Source organism: Miniopterus natalensis, chromosome 1, assembly GCF_054644295.1.
Source record: "Miniopterus natalensis isolate mMinNat1 chromosome 1, mMinNat1.hap1, whole genome shotgun sequence".
Classification (NCBI taxonomy): Eukaryota; Metazoa; Chordata; class Mammalia; order Chiroptera; family Miniopteridae; genus Miniopterus; species Miniopterus natalensis.
Window position 1 is genome coordinate 37,481,683 of NC_142081.1, and position 13,995 is coordinate 37,495,677.

Sequence of the window (13,995 nt, forward strand, 5' to 3'; positions counted from 1 at the left end):
GCACAAGTAGCAGCCAACTATGGTTTTCTGAGTAGCTCATGCTGGGAGGCTCTGGGCAAGGCACTGACACAGGCTGACTCTGCACCTCCCCAGCGGCCACAGAGACAGTGCACCCAGTGGTCAGACTCAACCACACTGGATCACAACCCTACCACATCCACGAGTGACACACTCAAGGGGTGCACTTGGTGAACACCAAGGCACCACTGAAGTAAATCCTGCTCCATAGGGGTGTCTCCATCACAGCAGCTCTTTGGCTGTAGTTGCAGCTGGTCCTCACAGCCGATTGGCGTGGGGATGAATTCCTCCCAGTGACGCCAACAGCAACCAAGGCTCAACTACAACAGGACAGAGCCCACAGCCCACACAGGGGAGCACCTAGAAGGCCAAGCTCAGGTGACTGGGGAGGCTGAGCCACTGGACCCTACAGGACACCTACTACACAAAGCCATGCTATAAATTCCAGGAAACATAGCTGCTCTACCTAATACATAGAAACAAACACCAGGAATCAGCCAAAATGTGGAGGCAAAGAAACATGTCACAAAGGAAAGAAGAGAAGAAATCTCTAGAAGAGGAACTAAATGAAATAGATCCAAGCAAGCTAACAGATAGAGTTCAGAATTTTGTTTATAAGGATGTTTAAGCAGATTATTAGGAAAATAATGAGAAAAATCAGTAACATAATAAAGTATCAATTTGAAATGAAGGCTACACGAACTGAAATGAAGAATAATTTACAGGGAATCAACAGCAGAGTAGAGGACGCTGAGAATCAAATCAGTAATTTGGAACATGAGGAAACAAAAAACACCCAACCAGAAGAACAAAAAGAAAGAAGAATCCAGAAATATGAAGATAGTATAAGGAGCCTCTGGGACAACTTCAAGAGGCCCAACATTCATATTATTGGGGTGCCACAAGGGGAAGAAAGAGACCAAGAAATTGAAAACCTATTTGAAAAAATAATTACAGAAAACTTCCCCTACCTGAGGAAAGAAATCAACTTACAAGTCCAGGAAGCACAGAGGGTCCCAAACAAGAGGAACACAAAGAGGCTCACAGCAAGACACATCATCATTAAAATGCCAAAGGTTACAGACAGAGAGAATCTTAAAAGCAGCAAGAGAAAAGCAGTTAGTTACCTACAAGGGAGCATCCATATGACTGTCAGCTGATTTCTCAACAGAAACTTTGCAGGCCAGAAGGGAGTGGCAAGAAATATTCAAAGTGATGAAAAACATGGAACTACAACCAAGTTTGCTTTATCCAGCAAAGCTATCATTTAGAATGAAGGTCAAGTAAAGAGCTTCACAGATAAGAAAAAGCTAAAGGAGTTCATCACCACCAGACCAACACTACAGGAAAAGTTGAAGGGTCTTCTTTAAGAAGCAGCTAACGAACAAAAGAATCTGACGAACTAAATAGATCCAGAGACATTGACGCATGCAACAGACGATCATATTTCAGAGGAAAGAGGGAAGGGGGGTGGAGGTTGGGAAGAGATGAACCAAAGAAGTTATATGCATATATGCATAACCCATGGACACAGTTAATAACGGGGTGAAGGCCTGGGGGGAGGGTGGGAGCAAAGTGGAGGGGGTCAGTTGGGGGGGAAAATGGGACACCTGTAATACTCTCAACAATAAAGATTTTTTAAAATACCAAAAAAAAAAAAAAAAAAGATTTTGGAGTAACTTCTATATGGTACTGAAAAAAAAAAAAAAACCCTGGTAGCCTAGAATTCTTTACCCAATAAAATAAAAACAAAAACAAAATAATGTGAGAGAAAAAAAGTGAAGTAACTTTTCCAGAACATAAGCAAACTTTAATATTATAAGACCAGTAAACCTGCACAAGAAGTGTTAAGGAAATTTTTTACATAAATAGAAAATGACACCAAAAAATTAGCAAATCTGGATCTAAAGAAAAAAATGAAGGGCACTGGAAATGCTAACTATATGGGCAAATGTATTCTTTCCCCTCTTGCTGCTATAACAAATTATCACAAATTTAATGGGTTTAACAATATAAATTTATCTAACAGTCCTGTAAGTCAGGAAGTCCAACACAGGTCTCATTGGGCTAAAATAAAGGTATAGGTAGGGGCTGCATTCTTCTCTGGAGTCTCTAGAAGAGCATCCATTTCTTTATGTTTTCCAGTTTCTAGAGGTTATGGTCCTCTTCTTTCCATTTCAAAGCAAGCAATATGAATTTCTCTGACCTTTTTCCCATAGTCACATCTTACTCCAATTATAGTTGGGAAAAGTTGTCTGCTGTTAGAGACTCGTGATTAAACTGGACCCACCTCAACAATCCAGGATACTGTCCCTATCTCAATATCCTTAACCCAATCATGTCTGCAGAGTTCTCTTTGTCATGGAAAGTAACATATTCACAAATTCTGAGGATTAAAACATGGCCATCTTTTAAGTTTCTGTTGTTAATCCTCACCCAAGGATATTCTTCCATTGACTTTTTTAGACAAAGTGGAAGGGAGGGGAAGAGAGAGAGGGAGAGAAACATCGATGGGTGAGAGACACATTGATTGGTTGCCTCCCACACCCACCCTACTGAGGGCCCAGGATTAAGCCTGCAACCCAGGTACATGCCCTTGACCAGGAATCGAACCTGCAACCCTTTGGTATGCAGGCTGATGCTCTAACCACCAAACCACACCAGCCAGGGCAAGACATGGACATGTTTGAGGGGCTATTAGTCTGTCTATCACAGATGTAGAAGACTTGAACACTATCAACAAACTTGAATTTACATTATAGAACCTTCCACTCAACAGCAGCAGAATATACATCTGGGCCATGAAACTAGTCTGAATACATTTAAGAGGATTCAAGTCATATAAAACATTCTTTTTAAAATATATATATGTTTTTATTGATTTAGAGAGGAAGGGAGAGGTAGAGATAGATAGATACATCAGTGATGAGGAAGGGTCACTGATAGGCTGCCTCCTACGCTCCACGCTCCCCTACTGGGAATTGTGCCTGCAACCCAAGCATGTGCCCTGAACTGGAATCGAACTGTGACCTGGTTCATGGATTGATGCTCAATCACAGAGCCACATTGGCCAGGCAAAACACATTCTCTTTTAAGGGACTTTTACCAAGTATCATGAATTCTCAAAATTCAACAATAAATAAATCAATAAAATTTGGCAAAGATTTGAACAAGTACCAAGTAAGATATTAAGAATGGCAAACAAGCACATGAAAAGAAATTTCAATCTCATTAGTTATTAGGGAAAAGCTAATTAAAACCACAATAAGATAGCACTACATATCTATTAGAATGGCTGAAACAACTGAACAAGACAAGTGTGGGTGAGAATATTGAGACTGTAAAATGGTACAACTACTTCAAAGAACAGTTTGACAGATTCTTTAAAAGTTAAAAATATACTTATCACATTACCCAGTCATTGCTTTCCTAAGTATTTAACCAAGAGAAATGAAAGCACATTTTCATACAAAGGCATGTACATGAATGTTTACAGCAGCTTTATTAATAATGACCCCAAACTGAAAACAGCCCAAAATATCCATCAATAGGTGAATGGATAAACAAACTGTGGCATGTCCATACAATGAATTACTATTCCAATTAAAAAGAATAAGTTACTATACATACATGGATGAATCTCAAAATAATTATTTTAAGTAAAAGAAACAAGAATAAAAGAGTACATACTGTATAATTTCATTTATAGAAACTTCAAGTACCTGAAAACTAATCTATAGTGACAGAAAACAGACAAAATGGGAGGTTGTGGGAAGGAGCAGAAAGGGGGATATAAAAGAGGACAGGAAACTTTTGGAGGTGATGGCTCTGTTAATTATTTTGGTCATGGTCATGGTTTCTCAGCTTTTATACATCAAAAACTTATCAAGTTGCATGCTTTAAACACGTGCATTTTATTGTATGTCAATTATACCTCAATAAAGCCATTATGGAAAAAAAATGAAAAGGTAACCTGATAGAAACTTGCATTAGAACACAGGTGGAAAAAGAATGAGTAAGAATGTGTTAATCATGATCTGTGTTCAGGTATCTGTATATTAATCTGTATAGTATGATATTTCTATTTCTTTCTTATAATTTTTTCCCAGTTGCTTCTCTCATTTTAGTCACAAAATAACATAGTGAGTTGCCGTTTTAGCATGAGATATAAGCAATTCCAGGAATCTTTACACCTACTACTTGATGCTTTTTTTTTTTTTTTAACTCCAAAACACATTGATATGATACTCTAACTAACTCAGAGAGTTCAAAGTGGAACTTATGCATTTCTGTTTTTTAAAATCAGGTAACATATTCCTTCAGTGCCTTCTTATGCTACTAAAATCCATCAACATTGCTAATATACATACTTTTCTGTCAGGTTCAGGATACTTAGGTGAGATGAAAAGAGAGGTAGAGGACATATTCTGTACCCTAGAAAAGTTTACAGACTACTTATATAAAAAAGAACATAAAGTAGAGATTAAAAAGAGACTAATACACTGCTGATGGAAATTTAGTAATCAAAACCTTGAGAGTATTTGCAAAGTCACTGGTTAGTTTCCTGCTGTAACAAATTACCACACATTTAGTGGCATAAAATACCACAAATTTATTACTTATGTTTCCGGAGCTTAGAAGTTCAAAATCAGTCTCATTGGGCTAAAGTCCAAGTGTCTGCAGGACTGATTACTTCTGGAGGCTGTGAGGGGAGAATTTCCTTGACTTTTTCAGCTTCTGGAGGCTACCTGTGTTCCTTAACTCATGGCTTCTTCCTCACATCACTCCAACTTCTATCACATGCCTATTTCTACTCTTATAAGGACGCTTGTGATTACATTGGGCCCACCTAGAAAACACAAGATAATTTCCCCATCTTGACATTCTTAAGTTAATCACATCTTCAAAATCCCTTTTGCCATGTTAACATATTCATAGGTTCTGGGAACTAGGATGTGAACATATTTGGAGTGCCATTGTCTATCCTACCACATTCTTTGACCCAGAGATGATTCTTCTAAGCATTTATTTACTATTTATCTATTTATCTATTTATCGATTTATCGATTTATTTATTTATTTATTTATTTATTATGGTTTTATTGATTTTAGAGAGAGGAAGGGAGAGGGAGAGAGAAAAACATCAATGATGAGAGAGAGTCATGGATGGGCTGCCTCCTACACACTCCCCACTGACGACTGAGCCCACAACTCGGGCATGTGCTCTGACCAGGAATCGAACTATGATCTCCTGGTTCATAGGTCGATGCTCAACCACTGAGTCACCCCAGCTGGGCTTCTAAACTTTTAATCCAAAGCAAATGTGCATAAGGATTCAACTATAAAGATATTCACCCAGGGAACTAATCACTGACTTGATCCTGGAAGAAAGAATTTCTCTACATCCATTAACAAAAGCTACAGTGATTCTCCTTTATCTGTACCATTCTAGCCATGGATTGTAATATTACATTAAGTAGTCAGTAGTTCAAATATTAGTTATTAATATTACTATTAGAATTCAACAAAGTTTGGGATTCAGATTGGAGCAGTTTTTACATGAGAGAAGTGGAAACAGTAAAGAAAATAGGTTGAAATTTGTCTTTTTCTCCTATATTTTCCGTCATTGTAATTCCAAATCAAAAATATCATCAAAGTTGTCACTGGAAAGATCAATTATACTATAACAGAATGGATGCAAGATTTTTCAGGATGATCACTTAGTAAGTTATGTAATGTCTAATCACTAGAGTGTACACCTGAAACCAATATAATAATGTCAACTGTAATTGAACAATAAAAAAAGTTATTTAAAATTTTAAAAAATAAATAAAATTTTTAAAGAGAAAATTGTCTTGATTGAGAGGTATAATCAATTCAGTTATATTAACTAATCATATATGAGATAATCAGTCCCTAGCATGCAAGTCTACATATACATGCTTTAAATTTGGAGGAGACTATTATGGAAATTCTGAACATTAGTTTGCTGAGCAGCCTAATAGCACTGTGAGTTTAACAGTGAAGTACATCAGTAAAACACAATATTCGAACGCTACTACTGAGATTTGGAATAGAGGTTCCAAATAGAATCTCTCAATAGAAGTTCTAGGAATTCATAGGCCTCTCATGAATCTTAAGGGGAAAAATCTGTCATTTGTATGCCTTTTATTTATACTATCCTTTTCTTTTTCTTTTCTACTGATTTCTGGGACAGTCCCTTCATCTTTTTTCAATGGCTCATGGTTTGTTTTTACTGTATTCCATGTCTTCTGACATGCTGCTTCCACATTACTTAACTTTCTCAATTGCATCATTTCCACCTCTACTCCAACTACTGGCTAATGTGGTCACACCTGGTAATTTATCATTTAAAACTCTTGAAATTCCTCAGACCACAACCTCCTGTTCATGCCCTCCCATTTCCTCACTCCACTCAATCTGTTCTTTGTCTACATTGTTATTTCTAGTTTCTCAGTCCTGATCAGCATGAGATAAACGGCATCACCAGCCAAACACAAAGGATCTTGATATTTAATGTCCTGTTCAGACCTGCTTTGACTAAAAGCATGATTTGGGTTAAGTGTTAAAGATATTAAACTCTTTAAAGTAAAAAAATTTAAAGATGTATTTGACCTGGGAAAGCACAAGGCAAAGTCTGATTTCTTTAAAATCTTAATTCTCACAATTGTTTAAGCTTTTCCATATTAAAGTGTATTTTAATGCTTACCACCAGTCCATTTTCAACTGCTCCGCCAATCCCGACTTTTAAATTTTGACTAATCTCAAAGAGTCAAAATCCAATGGTTTGTTGGATTTCATTCTCAAGAAGGTCTTTTTAGAAGGGCCCACATTGCTATATTCCCCCAAGTTTTTCATGTTTTACTGCCTTTCATTTTTCCTTGAATCTTCAACCTTTGTCATCTTCTTAATTTGTTCCAAACTGTACAGATTTCTTAAACTGCATCTTTTCCTAGGTACTTCCTACTAGAGTCTACTTAAATCCTATTCCATTATGGACTGATTGAGTTCCAGATGTACAGTCATGGTACTGAAACTTAAATTTATTATTTTCTTGAGTTAGACTATTTCTTTAATCCCTATTTCCTGCTTTTGTTTTGTTTGTTCTTTGTATGTAGGAGAGTTTATTCTCTCATTTTGTTAGAACTAATCTTCTGATCATTTACTAGGATAGGCTATATGGGAAGTATACTTTCTGAGTTCCTTCATGTCCAAAAATGTCTTTATTCTCCCCTTGCTTTTTATTGATATTTTGGATGAATATGGAATTGTAAAATAAAACTGATTTTCCCTCATTTATTTGAAGGCATTGTTCCATTGTCTCTTAAGAGTCCTTGTTGATGATGAAAAACCTGATACTAGTCTGCTTCTTATTCCTTTATAATTGGCCTTTGCTTCCCTTTAAGTGAAGCTTTTAGGATCTCCTCTTTATCCTTGATGTTCTAAGGTTGAGACATGAATCTTTTTTCATTATTTTCAAGGGGAACTTGAGATATCCTTTCAATTCAGAAATTCCTTTCCTTCATCTTTGAAAAAAATATCTTGTATTACTTTTTTATGATGTCCTCTCCGTTTTCTCTATTATCTCTTTCTGGAACTCACATTTTCAGGATATGGGGCTTCTTATAGAGAGACTATTATTTCCCCTTATATTTCCTGTTTCTGTCTTCTGTTTTCTGGGAGATTTGTTCAACTTTACCTTCCTTTCTTCTGAATATTTTATTTGGCAACCCCTATCTTTAAATTCCAGGAGCTCTTTATTGTGCTCTGATTGTTTCTTTTTCATAGCATCCTTTTGTTGATTTATGGATGCAATATCTTTTCACAAATATCTCTGTTCATGGTAATACGTATTGTTGCTTAAAGTATTCATCTATCTTCTGAATTCTTTCTTTTCTTTGGAGTCTATTTTTTCTGTTTATCTGCTCTCTCACATGTTGCATTTTTTCCTAAAATTTCTAGTGATCTTTGGTTGCACATTTATATTTAAGAATGACACATTTTTTTAAAACACGCACATCACTTGGCCTCCCTGTCTGCTTGAAGATCAATCTCCATCATGAATGACACAGTAACTATCTGGACCAGAAAGTCCATGATCAAGACTGCTTCAGCAGAAATATATGGGCACTGACATCCTTCACCCTGGGAAGGCACAGTACCCAAGACAGAAATTTGGGAAAAACTAGCCAAAACTTTTAAGACCACACCAGATGTCATCTTTGTGTTTGGATTCAGAACTTATTTTGGTGGTGGCAAGGCCACTGGCTTTGGCATGATTTATTTTTCCTTGGATTACGCAAAGAAAAATGAACCCATACATAGACTTGCAAGACATGGCCTGTATGAGAACACCTCAAGAAAACAAAGAAAGGAACGCAAGAACAGAATGAAGAAAGTCAGGGGGACTGCAAAAGCCAATGCTGGTGCTGGCAAAAAGTGAGCTGGGAATTGAACAACAGAAAGAGTAGACTCTTCAGTGACTTTATCTGTGGTGATTGTTCAGATTTTTCATAAGAGGATTAATAAACTAAGAATTTAAAATAAAAAACACTTGGGAGCCCATATAAAGGATCAAGGCCTATGAGAGGAGTTGGCTGTTTTGTTGCAGGACTTACAAATGTTAGAATGTCAAGATCTTTGTTGCAGAGCCATTCAATTTCTCCAGTAAAGAACCCAAATATTCCCTTTCTGTGAGATAGGACCTAGCTGCCTGAAATTCTGAGGGCAGGGGGCAAAGGATGAAGTTTTGACTTTTAATTAATGTCTATTTTCAACTCCACATTTATTTCCTATTCTTTAATTAAACCAGATACTTGTGAGCCCCAAGCCTCTCCTAGGTCTTTGGCTGTATGTGTGTTCACATATATTTTAGGATGCAGCTACCTTTATACTGTTTCATCTGTTCTCTTCACCTCCTTTCCACCTCACCTTAATCCCATCACTCTCTGGTTGAAATTTATTAATGTCATGTCCACTGATGGCTCATATTTTGTTCCCATAATATTTATGGGCTTACTCCCCTTTTATTCTTTCTTCATCAATTAAGTAGTGTTCCAGGAAGGGGAGGAGTTATAGTTATGGCCATTCTCCATACGGAACAGGACATTTCCTTTTCCCCCCCTTAATCCTTTGTACTTTCGTCCAACCGCAAGAATTGTATTTAAACTGCTCTCTTGAAAATATTTCAAACAAATGTACTTTTCATTCCCTCCTTCCCCATAAATCATGTTTACCTTGCACCCTAAGGCTAAAAGCTTATTATCCCAGAGAAAAGGGTCAGTAGAGCCTTCAAGAAAGCAGTCCAGCCCTGGTAGATTTTGCTCAGTGGTCAGAGCATCAGCCAGCAGATGGAAGGGTCGTGGGTCTATACATGATCAAGGGCATGTACTGTGGTTGCAGGCTTGATCACCAGCCTGGGTTGGGGCACGTGCAGGAGGCAACCATATGTGTCTCTCTCTCTTACTCCCCTCCTCCTCCCTCTCCTCTACTCTCCCTAAAAATTCAATGGAAAAAATATCCTTAGGTGAGGATTGAAAAAAAAGTAAGTCTACAAGATAGGGAAGAGATGATGCAGAGTAAGTTGCCATAAGTCATGACCTGGAATTAGAGTATTTTGGTAGGGAGAAGAAAGACAGAACAGAGAGAGTAGGCCCCAATTTCCATTCAGGACTCTTGTAGAGCATCTCTGCAGGTGCCCTCTGTATCAGCATGGAGTGGCCATAGCAAGAGAGAAATAGTGGCATGACCTATTTAGGCAGATGAAGTAGATACAGTGTTTCTAAGGATCCCTTGGTTCCCAGGTGATGTAGAAAGGAATGCAGGTGTTTCCACATTAGATAAAAATCAGTAGATACTCCATAATGAGGGCCCTCAGTAAATTTTTACTGAGTTCTCAAAAAAAAGAATCTTACTACTAGCCAAGTAAAAACTGATCATTGCAAAGAGTAGTTAAACATAAAGTTGAAAATGGCTAAAGGTAACACCCAATTTTGGAAGAAACATAAAAGTTTCTAGGGCTAGAGAGACAAAGATACAGAATGGCCTATAAGAACAGCCAACTGAATTCTAAGGATAGCATTGCCAAGAATAAAAGACTCATTTTGGCTAGCTGTGAAGGTTTCAGAGGACCTCTAAATCCAGGTAATAACAATATATAGGAAGAAGAGCTAAGCTTTGGGACACCAAATTTCCCAGCTTGACTTCTTTTGATCAGATTTGTGATACTAATTCTCTACATTACTTGGCCGGGGGGGGGGGGGGGGGGGAGGGTACTTAGTTGCTAATATTAAGCATTTTATTTTCAGACCTGTGTACACATCACACATCCTTATCCTTCATAGAAAACAGCTGAAGCTTCTGCCTACAAGGGTACTCAGGAATGTATCCTCCCAGATTTAAAAAGCAAAACTTTGGGGGCTTGAAGAGTCCTAGATTCTAGCATAATTATTGTTTCTTTCTGAGACAGATTAAGTTTATCTTGTTACATGACCAAAAAGAGTGGGTTGGAGAGTAGAAGTTCCTCTCCAATTTATTTATTTTTTGAAGAAGCTCCATATGTAGGGCTTATTTCCATTTGGTTCTTTCTTGGACAACCCTTTATTAGATAATTCACCCTTTTAAATTTTACATGATTCTAGTAAGAGAAAGAAAAATAGCATAAGAACCTTGCCTCTCTTTGAAAGCAGCAATCAGGCATGAAATTTTATTTTATGGTAATGATGATTTTATATAATGCCAATATGCTAACACTTCCTTTAGCAGTTGGTGTTTTTTTTGTTTGTTTGTTTTTATCCTCACCTGAGGATATGTTTTAATTGATTTTTAGAGACAGGGAGAGAGAGAAACATGGGTCGGTTGCCTCTCACAACCTTTTTATTGTATGGACAATGATCCAACCAACTGAGCCACTTGGCCAGGGCAGCAGTTTTTAAATTAAAACATAACAATAAAGATAAATTTTTAAAGAAGAAAATCACCTATATGCCTATTGTCTTACTTGGGTAGCTTTTTTATTTCTGTATATTTTCTTCTGCCTATGTGGCACAAAAATGTAGAGATGAAAGACACTTTGGAATTCAACTTGTCCAATTTCTTCATTTTCAGATGAGGAAACTAAAACCCAGAGAGCTATGAGGTTAGCTCAGAATAATACCTTATTGCCTCCTTTAAAAGAAATTTTAATATTAAATTTTAAAAAATTATTGTTGATAAGACATGAGTAACTCCCTAATTGTCAATTTTCTCCACTGAGAACACAACTGCAAGGGGGGGGGGGATCTCTATTTTGTAATATAGTATTAGCCTTATCAAGAGCAATGTCTGAAGAATTATAGCTGCAAAATCTGGACTCCTAAAAACTCCCAGAAATCCAGGAATTTCTAGAAAACAGATGTGAATGCAAAGTATCTATATTTAAGCATTTGGAATCAAAGTTCACATACTGCTATGTGTTGCTACTGCTGATGCTGCCTGCAGATTGTTGATTCTGAAATGTATCCTCCTTGATAAAAAGGCAAATTATAGCTCTTAAAAAGGGCACCTAATTGCGCCTTTCTCTCTGCTGCAATTCAAATAATTGAAATAGCATTGAAAAGGGGAGTACTTTGTACAGAACATGGATGGTTTTCAAAACAACTGTGTCAGAAACACTCTGGACTCACATTAGTAGGATTCTTAATGTGCCATAGCAGGAAAAGGTCCAATATGCAAATAGAAAACTCCAGTTCTGAGACTAGCCACTAACCAGGAATATAATCTGAGGCAAACATTTAATGTTTCTAGTTTTGTTACCACATCAATAAAATGAGGCTAGCTTAGCTGATCTCAGAATTCTTTTCCCATTATAAAATTCTATGACTCTATGCGAAAGGTATCCTGTTATTTCAATCTGTGGGGAAACCCCAGGTGTGAAGAGCTGGCTTTATTAACACTGTCCTGATATCCTTTTGTTCTCTTATCCTTCTGAGGTAAGGCCTGGGCAGAAACCTGGCACTTCATTGGCACCCCCTTCCCTCCTTAATCTCCTGCCATCCTACCCTTATCTGTAACAAAACCCCATTGTCTCTTCAGTTATGTTTCATTACTTTTTCTTCTCCATCCACACTATCAACAGTTTAGTACTGGTCCTCGTACCAGGACCATAGGAACAAGTACCTGCTTTTCTCATGTTCTTTTCAGGGTCCAATCTGCTATTCTATTGAGCTCCATTCTGTTCTATTGTTAAAATTTACATCCTGATGGGAATGATCCTTGAGTTCTCTCTCTCTCTCTCACATTCTGTATTCAATCTGTCAGCAAATCTTGTTGGCTGTCTTTAAAATATGTCCAAAATCTGCCCACCTCTCATCATCTCCACTGCTGTTACCCTGGCCCTAGCCAGCAAGAGCTTCTGACTGATTTTCCTCACTTTTACTCTTGTTCCCTTCCAGCCTATTCTCAACACAGCATCCAAAGCAATCCTACCCGAACATTAACTTAGATCGTAAAGTGAAATTCCTTACAGTGACCTACAAGGCGCTAGGTGCCCTATTCATTGTTATCTGACTTTATTTCACACTGCTCTCCTCTACTCCAGCGACACAGATCTTCTTTATCTCCAAGTTGCTATGAACATGGCAACTTGCAGTGACTTTGCGCTTGCTTTCTGCCTGGAATACCAGATACCAATTCCCTCTCTTCCTCACTACACTCCAAGGTCCCCTTCTCTGGTCCTTCCATCTCACTGTCTAAAATCCCAAGCCCTCTTTTTCTTGTTTTGTTTTCACGTCAGCACTTATCACTATGTAACCCTTTTCTTATTTTCCTTCTTTATTGTCTCTCTTCCCCACAAGAGTAAGGAATGTTGTCTGTTTTGTTTACTGCTCTATGTCCCAAGCACCTAGAACAGGGCCAAGCATACTGGGTGTTTAATAAATTTTTGTTGGTTCTGGAATGAATGGAGAGCTCTGTACCAAGCAAGGGACGATAACAGCAAGCATGTGTACTAAGAAATTCCTTGTCTGTTAGTTGTTTTAGGTTTCTTGTAAGATGTTTTTGACCTCAGGGAAAACGTTCTCCATGATTAAAGACTTAATTTGGTCACTAGGAGCTGGATCCCATCTTTTCTCCTGAATGTTACCCTGTAAGTTTGACAGCTCTGCTAAAGTTATATAGAAGAAAGTAAGGTAAGTACTAGGTAAGGTAAGGTAAGTACTAGGTAAGGTAAGGTAAAGTAAGGTAAGTACTAGGTAAGGTAAGGTAAATCTAAAGTAAGTACTTTAGATTTAAAATTTCAGATCTTGGCCTTTAATGCTCAAAACCCTCAAAATTCTAAGATTGTAATACTCCGCTCCAAGAGGAAGTATGGGGCCATTAAGTATAATAATGACAGTGATGATCAAATAAAATTTTCTAATGTCAAATTTATCTTAAATAAGAGGTAGCAGTAGACACTCCATTTTTCCCCTCTGTTTTTTCCTTTATCAGAGAGACGCACTCCCTGGCACACAGGAGATTACAGAGTTATATTTCATTTGTTTTGGGCAGAGCAATGTTTTCAACAAAAAGAGACATCTAGATTTTGGGGAGGGGGACCCTAGCCTGGGGGTTGGGGTCCTTCCACTCTATTCGCATTCTGAGGGACCCGAATTTACCAGCCCAAGAAACTCCAAGGGGACGTCCGCGCTCCAGGATGACGACGGGAGCGCGTCTCGGGGTGCCGCCGGCTCCCTCAGAGTCCTGAGGAGAAAATCTGTGGCAGGAGGGGGCTGCGCGGCGTGAGCTCGCGACCTCCCGCGCGCAGTGTGGCCGGCTTTGTCCTTGTCCTTCCCCGTCCCCGGGACCTGCTTCTCGCTGAGGAGACGGGAAGGCGGCCGCTGCTCCTCGGGGCCGGCTGCGGGGCCAGCCCGTTAGCTCCGAGCGGACCGAAGTCGCGCAGCCCGAGCCGCGCCCCAGCCGGGGTGGGGGAGGGGCGGC

At 38.4% G+C, this 13,995-nt stretch overlaps 1 pseudogene; it reads left to right on the plus strand.

Moving 5' to 3' along the window:
• Positions 1 to 8,004: 8,004 nt before the first annotated feature.
• On the plus strand, positions 8,005 to 8,482 carry LOC107525973 (small ribosomal subunit protein eS24 pseudogene; annotated as a pseudogene).
• The last annotated feature ends 5,513 nt before the right edge of the window (positions 8,483 to 13,995 follow it).